At 37.6% G+C, this 7,995-nt stretch overlaps 1 long non-coding RNA gene across 2 annotated transcripts; it reads left to right on the forward strand.

The window, feature by feature from the left end:
* Window positions 1-418: 418 nt before the first annotated feature.
* On the forward strand, window positions 419-5,538 carry LOC140037696 (uncharacterized). Of its 2 annotated transcripts, none has more exons than XR_011841684.1 (3): window positions 419-2,609; window positions 4,191-4,629; window positions 4,732-5,538. It is a non-coding gene; the product is annotated as an uncharacterized lncRNA (long non-coding RNA). The 2 variants fall into 2 exon arrangements; XR_011841683.1 differs by having other exon boundaries at window positions 431-862.
* The last annotated feature ends 2,457 nt before the right edge of the window (window positions 5,539-7,995 follow it).

Below are 7,995 nucleotides of genomic sequence, written 5' to 3' on the forward strand. Positions count from 1 at the left end.
GCCTTATTTAAAATTTAATACAGTTTCCATTTTCTTTTATTTATTAAAATACATTTTTAATTACTTCTTTTCGTTAACAAATAAACCGGTAATACCTTAGGAAATTGTATCACCTACACTATTAAATATTAGTATTAGTTAGGATTTGTTGTTATAAAAATAAATAATAAAATAAACATAGAAAAACACTCGTTTGAAAGCATGTAAATGCCTAACATGTACAAGAATTAAATGTTGCATTTTCCCTTTTAGTTAGAAACCGAAAGAAACTACTAGTTGTGTACCATTAGAACCGAGAATGTGGTAATATACTAGTACTTACTATTGCCTTCTATTAGGAATTGAGAATGGTATACAATCTACGAGCATCTCTTATTACTTTCTATTTGGAACCGAGAGAAACCAATTCATTTGTTGTTGTCTGCCACTAACCACCGAAAAAAAACTATCTCTACCTTCTTAAACAATAAGACCCGAGAGATAAATAATGGAAAGCTTCCTTTTTCTCCAACTGCGAACGACAGCAAACAAGACAGCATGCAATTTGGAGGACACTTGTCCTCATTAGCTAGCCAAGTAACATGCAAATGTAATTTTGGTCGGTTAAGAGGTAATAAGTAGAAGCTGGTTGTAGTTCATTCTTTAGTCTAGCTACCCGAGAGATATTAAAAGGAAAAGGAGGGAAAGACCAAAAACAACTGGGAAACTATTTATGGCCTTCTTCAACCATGAGAACCAACCACCGAACAGGAAGGAAGAAACCACCATCCACAAGGCAAGAAGGAACGGAGTCCACTTAGCTAAGAATCGGGGAGAGAGATCAGAATCTTGTTTTCCTAACTTAGAGCCATAAGAACCAGTGGTAAACTATAGCCGTTCTTTCCATTTCTTTTGCGTTTAGGTAGTAATCTCTTAGACTGAGTTAGAACCAAGTAAAGAAGGAAACTTTCTAGAAAGCAAAGATCAACAAAGCTGGAAATTTTCATTTGAACTTGTTATCCGATATTTGATGAGCTAAGCTGTAATTTTCTGGTTGTTTCTTATGTTGCATATCTTATATACACTCTCTAGCCATATATCTTGACATACATACAGATTATATCTTCAAATAAAACCTGTTAAGATGAAATTATGATGAACTGCTGGTTGGAATTCTTGATACAATGAAGGATGATTGCCGATGGGGTAAAGTTGGAAAGAATTTCGGTTTTGGCCAAAAGTTTTGTTGAAACTGGTTAGGACTTGTTTGGTGCACCATCGGTGACCTTAATCTGATCATGCATGTAATGTTTGAAGTGCTAAAAGCAAGAAAAAAATGAGTTCTGGCCTAGGAAAATTCTGTTCAATTACTGATTAGTTGTTGGACAAATTCTGTGACAGCCGAGGGAGTACGGAACTGGACTTGCAGCATGTAATCTGAATTTTCTTTGGAGAATTATGCTAGGAATGTATGAAATATGTTTAGCTCTGATCTTATAGGATATCTATCTCCAAAACTAGTAAAAACATTGATAAACTTGGCTGGAAATGTCAAAGAAACCTGCTGGAACCTGTTGGGATGGCCGAAAGAGAGAAATGGTGAAATTTTCCAGTTTTCTCCATGGATTTTGGGGCTGTAAATTGCATATTGTTATTGTTCACACCTTATGATAATTTAATATTGACATGCATGTAACACTTGAAAGTTTAAAAGTAAGAAAAGATGAACTTTAGAGCAGGAACAAATCTGGAACATTAAGACAGCAAACTAGGAGGAAAGAAGAACACTGCAACTTTGGTTATTTTCTTGGAAATTTTGCTAGATCATAACTGAAATCCATGCTTTATGCTTTTCTAATGTTTCTAGAGTGATACATGTAAGATTTAGAGCTGGTTTGTGTTTGTTTTATAGCTGGTTTACTTGCTGGAATTGCTCCAGCTTTGGCCAAGAGAAAAGGAGTTTGGTTTTCCAACTTATATCAGAATTTTTAGTAATTTGACCTGCAGAAATCCTATTATGTGCTCATTCTTTGGTCTATGTATTTCGTAACATATGTTCTGTTTTTGGTTCTAGTGAAAGTTGGTTGTTTAAGAGTGAAAACTTAAGGAACATTGCTGGATTTTTTTAATGAGGGCCGAGGAGAGGGAGAGCAAGGGAAATTTCAGCTTTAACTCCCTAATGTTGGTTATTAATACGTATATCCTTGTTTCATATAACTCTTAACATCTAAAACTAGACATGCATGAGGTATGCGTTGAGTTTTAATTTAGAAAAGACTAATTTAGGAGGAAACGGAAGAAGTGAACCTAGACAATTATTCTACCTTTAAGACTAAATCTTAACCTTAATTAATTTTGGTGTTAACTTGAGTTGCTCGATAGATTTTATACAATATTATTGTGCTTGAACTTAGCCAAATTATACTAAAGTGAATGATATATGTGCTTGGGTATCTTCTAACGATTAAACTTGGTATAACCAACTTAGAATCGGGATTGGGGATGAAAGTAACTACACTTAGTGACTATTCCTAGAATTATACCATAATCATAGTACTTGAAATTTGTCTCAAGAACTACTAATGGGCGTGAAAGCAATCTCAAGACCGAAGTGCAACTTGTTTGGCTAAGTGAGTGTTTCCACATTGTCTGTTTAAATTACCTATGTGTTACTTAAATGATGTTTATATGATTATGCCAATGCTTTATTATGAAGTGTTTTCAATTGTCCCTTGCCTTCTAAGTCGGGAGTGTACTTTATCGCATTCGACTTAGTTTGAGTTTGAAGGTTGATAATTGATCAAGTGTTATTGTAAGTATACATGATTGTAAGTTGTGTGTGTACTTTACCGTACCAGCTAAATTAGGCCCAAAACCCTTTGTTCAACGGACTATTTGAGCCAGCAAAAGGGTTGGTCGGATAAGATGGTAGCTTTGGGTAAGTATATTGGTATTAGGGCTCCAAACGAACTGAGCCGCTCGAGTCAAGCTCGAGTCGAGCTCGATCAATATCGAGTTTGAGTTGGTTCGAGTCGAAATCGAGCTCGAACTCGAGCTCAAGATATTAAACTCGTTAGAGCTCAAGTATATATATATAGGTCTGTCTAGACCCGGACCGGATTCGTGAATTTTTTGTGGGTACGGATAAGGATTTAATTCCGTTATCCAGACCCGGATCCGGATCTGTTTTGTCAAACAAAAAAAGGGGTCGGATACGGAATATAGTATTCCGGCCCGTATTAGACCCGGATCCGGATATAAATGGACTAATAATTTAAAATATATATTGATAAAGATTAGGGTGATGTATTTGAGTAAAGTCAATTTGATTTCTTTTCTTATTTGGTTTTTTTTGTATTAGTTAGAAATTAGTTTACAAGTATATTTTTTTCTTATTTTTATTAGAAATTGTAAGTTTTTGATAATTTTTTCGGGTAGACCCCATCCGGATCCAAGACCGTCGGATCCGGATTCGGAACATAGAGTAGAAGACCCGTCGGGTAAACGGGTCAAATCCGGGTCCGATATATTATTCCAGACCCGGATCCAGTCCGTTGACAGGCCTATATATATATATATATATATATTATTTTTTTAAGCATATATTTTTTTTATTTTTTTATTTTAAGTATATGTATATATATTTTTTATTTTTTTATTTTAATAATAAAATTACATATATATCCTTAATATTTTATTATTTTATTAAAAAATATTATTCTATTTATTTATTAAAAAAATAAAATAATTATTTTTTATTTTTTTTTTGAGCTCGAGCTCAAGCTCGAGCTTTAAATTGTAGGTTCGTCGAACTCGAGCTCAAGTTCGAATTCACTAAAATTAAGTCAAGGCTCGAGTCGATTAGGCCAAAACTCGACTCGACTCATTTACAGCCCTAATTGGTATGCTTGAGTATTATCACGAAGTAGCAGATTACTGATATTGGTATGGCCATCTAAGTGAGGGAAGTGTTTCTTATTTTGAGGTTATAAGGAGGAGTTCGGTGGAGTGTGTAGTGCATTGAAGTGGCTCTAATGCGAGCACCGTATCCTTTTAAAAGTGATTGTTCAGTGAAGTGTTCTCTAATTCATTCAGTGAAGTGTTTCCTTAATTGTTTAATTTTGCTACTTGTTTAGGTATTTAATTGATTGTTGCTTGTGTGGAACTTCACTGAGATTTAGCTCAACCTTTTTGCATTGTTTTCCTTACAGGAGTTGGAGATTGAAGAATGATTGAATTGAATTAGAAAATTATTTTGGGAAGATCCGTTACTGTGCATATATATTGTAGTCATAGTTTCTTTTGTAATTTGAGATGGTTGAATCATTTGTTTTGAGTTGGTGTGATATTAAGAATGGATGTTTAGAACATGTATTTTGTTTCTTTTATTGGACAAATTTAAGTTTTAAGCTGATTGGAGTTGTACTTAAGAGTCAATGTTCAGTTGTTCAATGGTAATGTTATCTCTGAAGTTAATGTTAGTGAATAAGTTCTGATGAGAGCCAGGCGGGCGGTCTACTAATTTATAGGGATGCCCTAAGAGAAGGTGGGGCCGTCACAACTTTGGACGATTTCTGAATTCCCAATGTGAGTCTTCAAGTGGTCATCGGATTTCAAACTCAACATTGAATCCTCCCAAGCTCCTATCAGGTTATTGTTTGAACAATTGCCTATCCATTTCTTTAAGCAGTCCTCCCTCTTTTCTATTGCAACTGCCATTGGCACCCCCCCTAAAGATTGACACTACCACAGCTTCTCTGTCGTGGCCGAGTGTCGCTCGAGTTTGCATCGATTTGGACCTTATGAAGGAGCTCCCAAACCGCATCTAGATTGGTGCAGGTAGAAGTGGAGTTTGGCAGAAAGTGGATTACGGAAGCATGCCTTTGTATTGCTCCATCTGCTGCAAACAGGGCCACACACATTTTGACTGCCGACATAATCGGTAGCAAGTAGTAGGGAGCCATCAATCCGATTAGGAAGCTCGGCCAGCCCATACTCTAATAGATACCACTGATGTCACGGTGAAGTTGGCTGTGTACCACGATTCTCGCACCGTAGAAGAGAGAGAGTTTGCTCCAGTGGAAGATCCAGCCAACCCATCTCAGCTTGAGAGTGTTGTACCTGCTACAGTTATTAGCCATCTAACCAGTGCGACTCCTACATTGTTGGACCCTCTCCATCAATGTGAAGAAACACATAATCAGGTGATGCTTCGACTTGGGAAAATTGTCGATGATGCGGTGATACACCACAAGGAAAGTCCTATGCATGCTGGTTCCTTCTCAGATGGTGAGGAAGCAGCAATCTCAGTGAAAAATGTGCCTAGAGATCTGCTATTTGACTCTCTCAAGCAGTTCAACTTGTCCTTGAGCCAACGTTTCTCTGCACCAGTCCAAAAAAACGATGACTTCGTCGCTGTTAGCTCAAAACGAACACGAAAGAAGAGAAATCACATACAGCTCCCTTGGCAAATCCTCACTGGCAAGCTTCTAAAGCCGGTAATGTTTTACCTCCATCATTATCCCATGAATAATATCCTGATATGGAACATTAGGGGGACGATGGGCAGATCCTCTGTCCGTCACTTGAAGTGTGACAGCCCCACCTTCCCCTAAGGCGAACCAAAGGGGTTAGCGGACTGCCTGCCCAGCTCTCGCCAGGACTAACGGTACGGTTTACGTCAATCTAAAACGTTCCGGAACATAACATCGCGCGCAAACAAGTCAAAACACGAAATAAAATAAAATAAAATAAAACGAAAACCGAAGCCGAAATTTATCTAAACCATAGCCAAGCATATATGTACAACGGAAATTAACATTTACAACCATAATGGCATGCCAAAACCATTCATTAAGGAGTACACATTCGATTTGCCTATCAAAAGGAAATGAACCCGTTATACATTAGGGTTTCACTTCAAGAGCTATACAAAAGACATTTACAAGCTCAGTATGGCAATTGACTATCCAGTCCATTTTCAAAAGCAATTATATCCCTGTAAGGAAAACAAATAACACGGAATGAGCCAAAGCCCAGTGGTATACCACCCAATAAGCAATCAAAGTCATATAAGAATGAACCTTCATTTAAAGTGCACAAATAAGCAATGAAGCAAAACGGTAAAAGGATACGGTCGGCTCTCAAGAGCCCATTTCCACGCTTGCAATCTTGAACCAACCTCATTGACTCTCCGTCAATGTTAAAATACCAAACCGTAGACAACTCTTTACTTCCATTCCTTCCACCTATCATACCCCAATCGGGCCCGCACTCCATTCAGTAATATTTTTGGTAATACTCGAGTTTACCGGAACCAAGGGTCTCATTACCACAAGGTTCCCCAGTACAGTCCCCGTGGCATGATAATTTTCACGACCAAGCCCTCGCTGGCTCGATCCAATTAACTACCATACGGGGTTGAGCTCATAAATGCAGTAAAGCCATTGGATACTCGTCCAACGACATCAAATCAGTTTCCATGAATGGAATGCAGTATCTCATATATCCAGTGCAGTATTTCAGTAAAACAGTCAATAGCCATGAATAAAATCACAAGGGGTGAGGGCGATCAAGTACACCCTCACCTCAATCATTTCCAATAACCAAGTAAGCCTTCAAGGCATCAAATACACATAGCACAAAGCCACATTATAACAAGTAAGTGAGTAGTATACTCACCAAGTAAGTAAGTGGTATTTCATGTACCACGATCACCAAGCCGTCGTGCACTACCTTCAAGCCCTAGAACATATAACACATACAATGAGACTCGATAACGAGTCATATAGCAACGCTAAACACAACCCCAATAGGGTTTCATATACATAAGTGTGCATAATAGCAAACCAGAAATTCGAAAATGGCCTTAGCCATGGCCCCCATATAGAAAACTGTTTTACACTCATTATGCGGTAATGGCACAACTCTCATTACGAATATCGGTTGGGGGTGTAAGACCCACCGTTTCGAAGCTATGGAACAGGGCTACAACAATGTAGAAGGTCACTCAATCCAGTTCCTAGCTTAACTAGGTCGAAAATGCCAAATACTAACCCAGAATTCCTAAAACAGGTTCGCAAAACACAAAAAACTGTAATCGGTATATCTCAGTCCTTACAAGTCCAAATGCCGAAATTCCAAAGGCATATGTTAGCTAAGACCCTCAGCTACATTTCATAAGAAGACACCAACTCCAAAATCCAAACCAATTCCAGTCAAAATAGCCAATTACTATCGCAGTTTTCGCATTCTGCTCAAAGCAGAACAGCTACAGTAATTTCGTCATAACTCATTCTACATTAATCCAAATGACCTGAAATTTTGCAGGCACATCAACCTCATCAATACCTACAACTTTCATGTTTTGAGCAAAGTCAAATTCGGCCTCTAACACAGTGATCTAAAACCGGACAGAATTGGGGCTTCAAGAACCCTAACTTTCCAATTTTCCATCCAAATCCAAAATTAGTTGCATTTAACCACATTTGACATCCACTAGAGCCATTTCCAACCATTACAATTCATCATACAAGCCCCCAACATCAAGATCATATTAAACCAGAAAAATTCCCAATAAAATAAAAACTTCACCATAACAAGCCAAATCAAGAAATAAATCACATTTTCACACACTCATGCCACTTCTAAGCATCATATGACCATTATTAGAGGTAGTAGGGTGTTCAAGCAACACTTACCAAGAAATCAAGAGAAAGAGGGATATTGGACACCTTTGATCTTCAAACAAAGTTCACCAATACACTTACTAACACTAGAAGCAAAGTTTTTATGGAGTAGAAACAACTCTAGGCTTTGGTTTGTGGTAGATTGGACCAAGTAGAAGCTTGCAATTTGATGAACTTTCTTCCTTGTGGAGCTTGGGATGGCCGGCTATGGTGGAGAGAAAATGAAGGGATTTTAATGAATTTTTGAAGATATTTACTAATTGGGTCAAAAGTCAAAAATTTGTCAAAAGGTGAATAGTGTTTCTTAAGTCATGCCCAATGAGAAAGT

The sequence above is a fragment of the Coffea arabica genome, chromosome 3c (assembly GCF_036785885.1).
Source record: "Coffea arabica cultivar ET-39 chromosome 3c, Coffea Arabica ET-39 HiFi, whole genome shotgun sequence".
Lineage (NCBI taxonomy): Eukaryota > Viridiplantae > Streptophyta > Magnoliopsida > Gentianales > Rubiaceae > Coffea > Coffea arabica.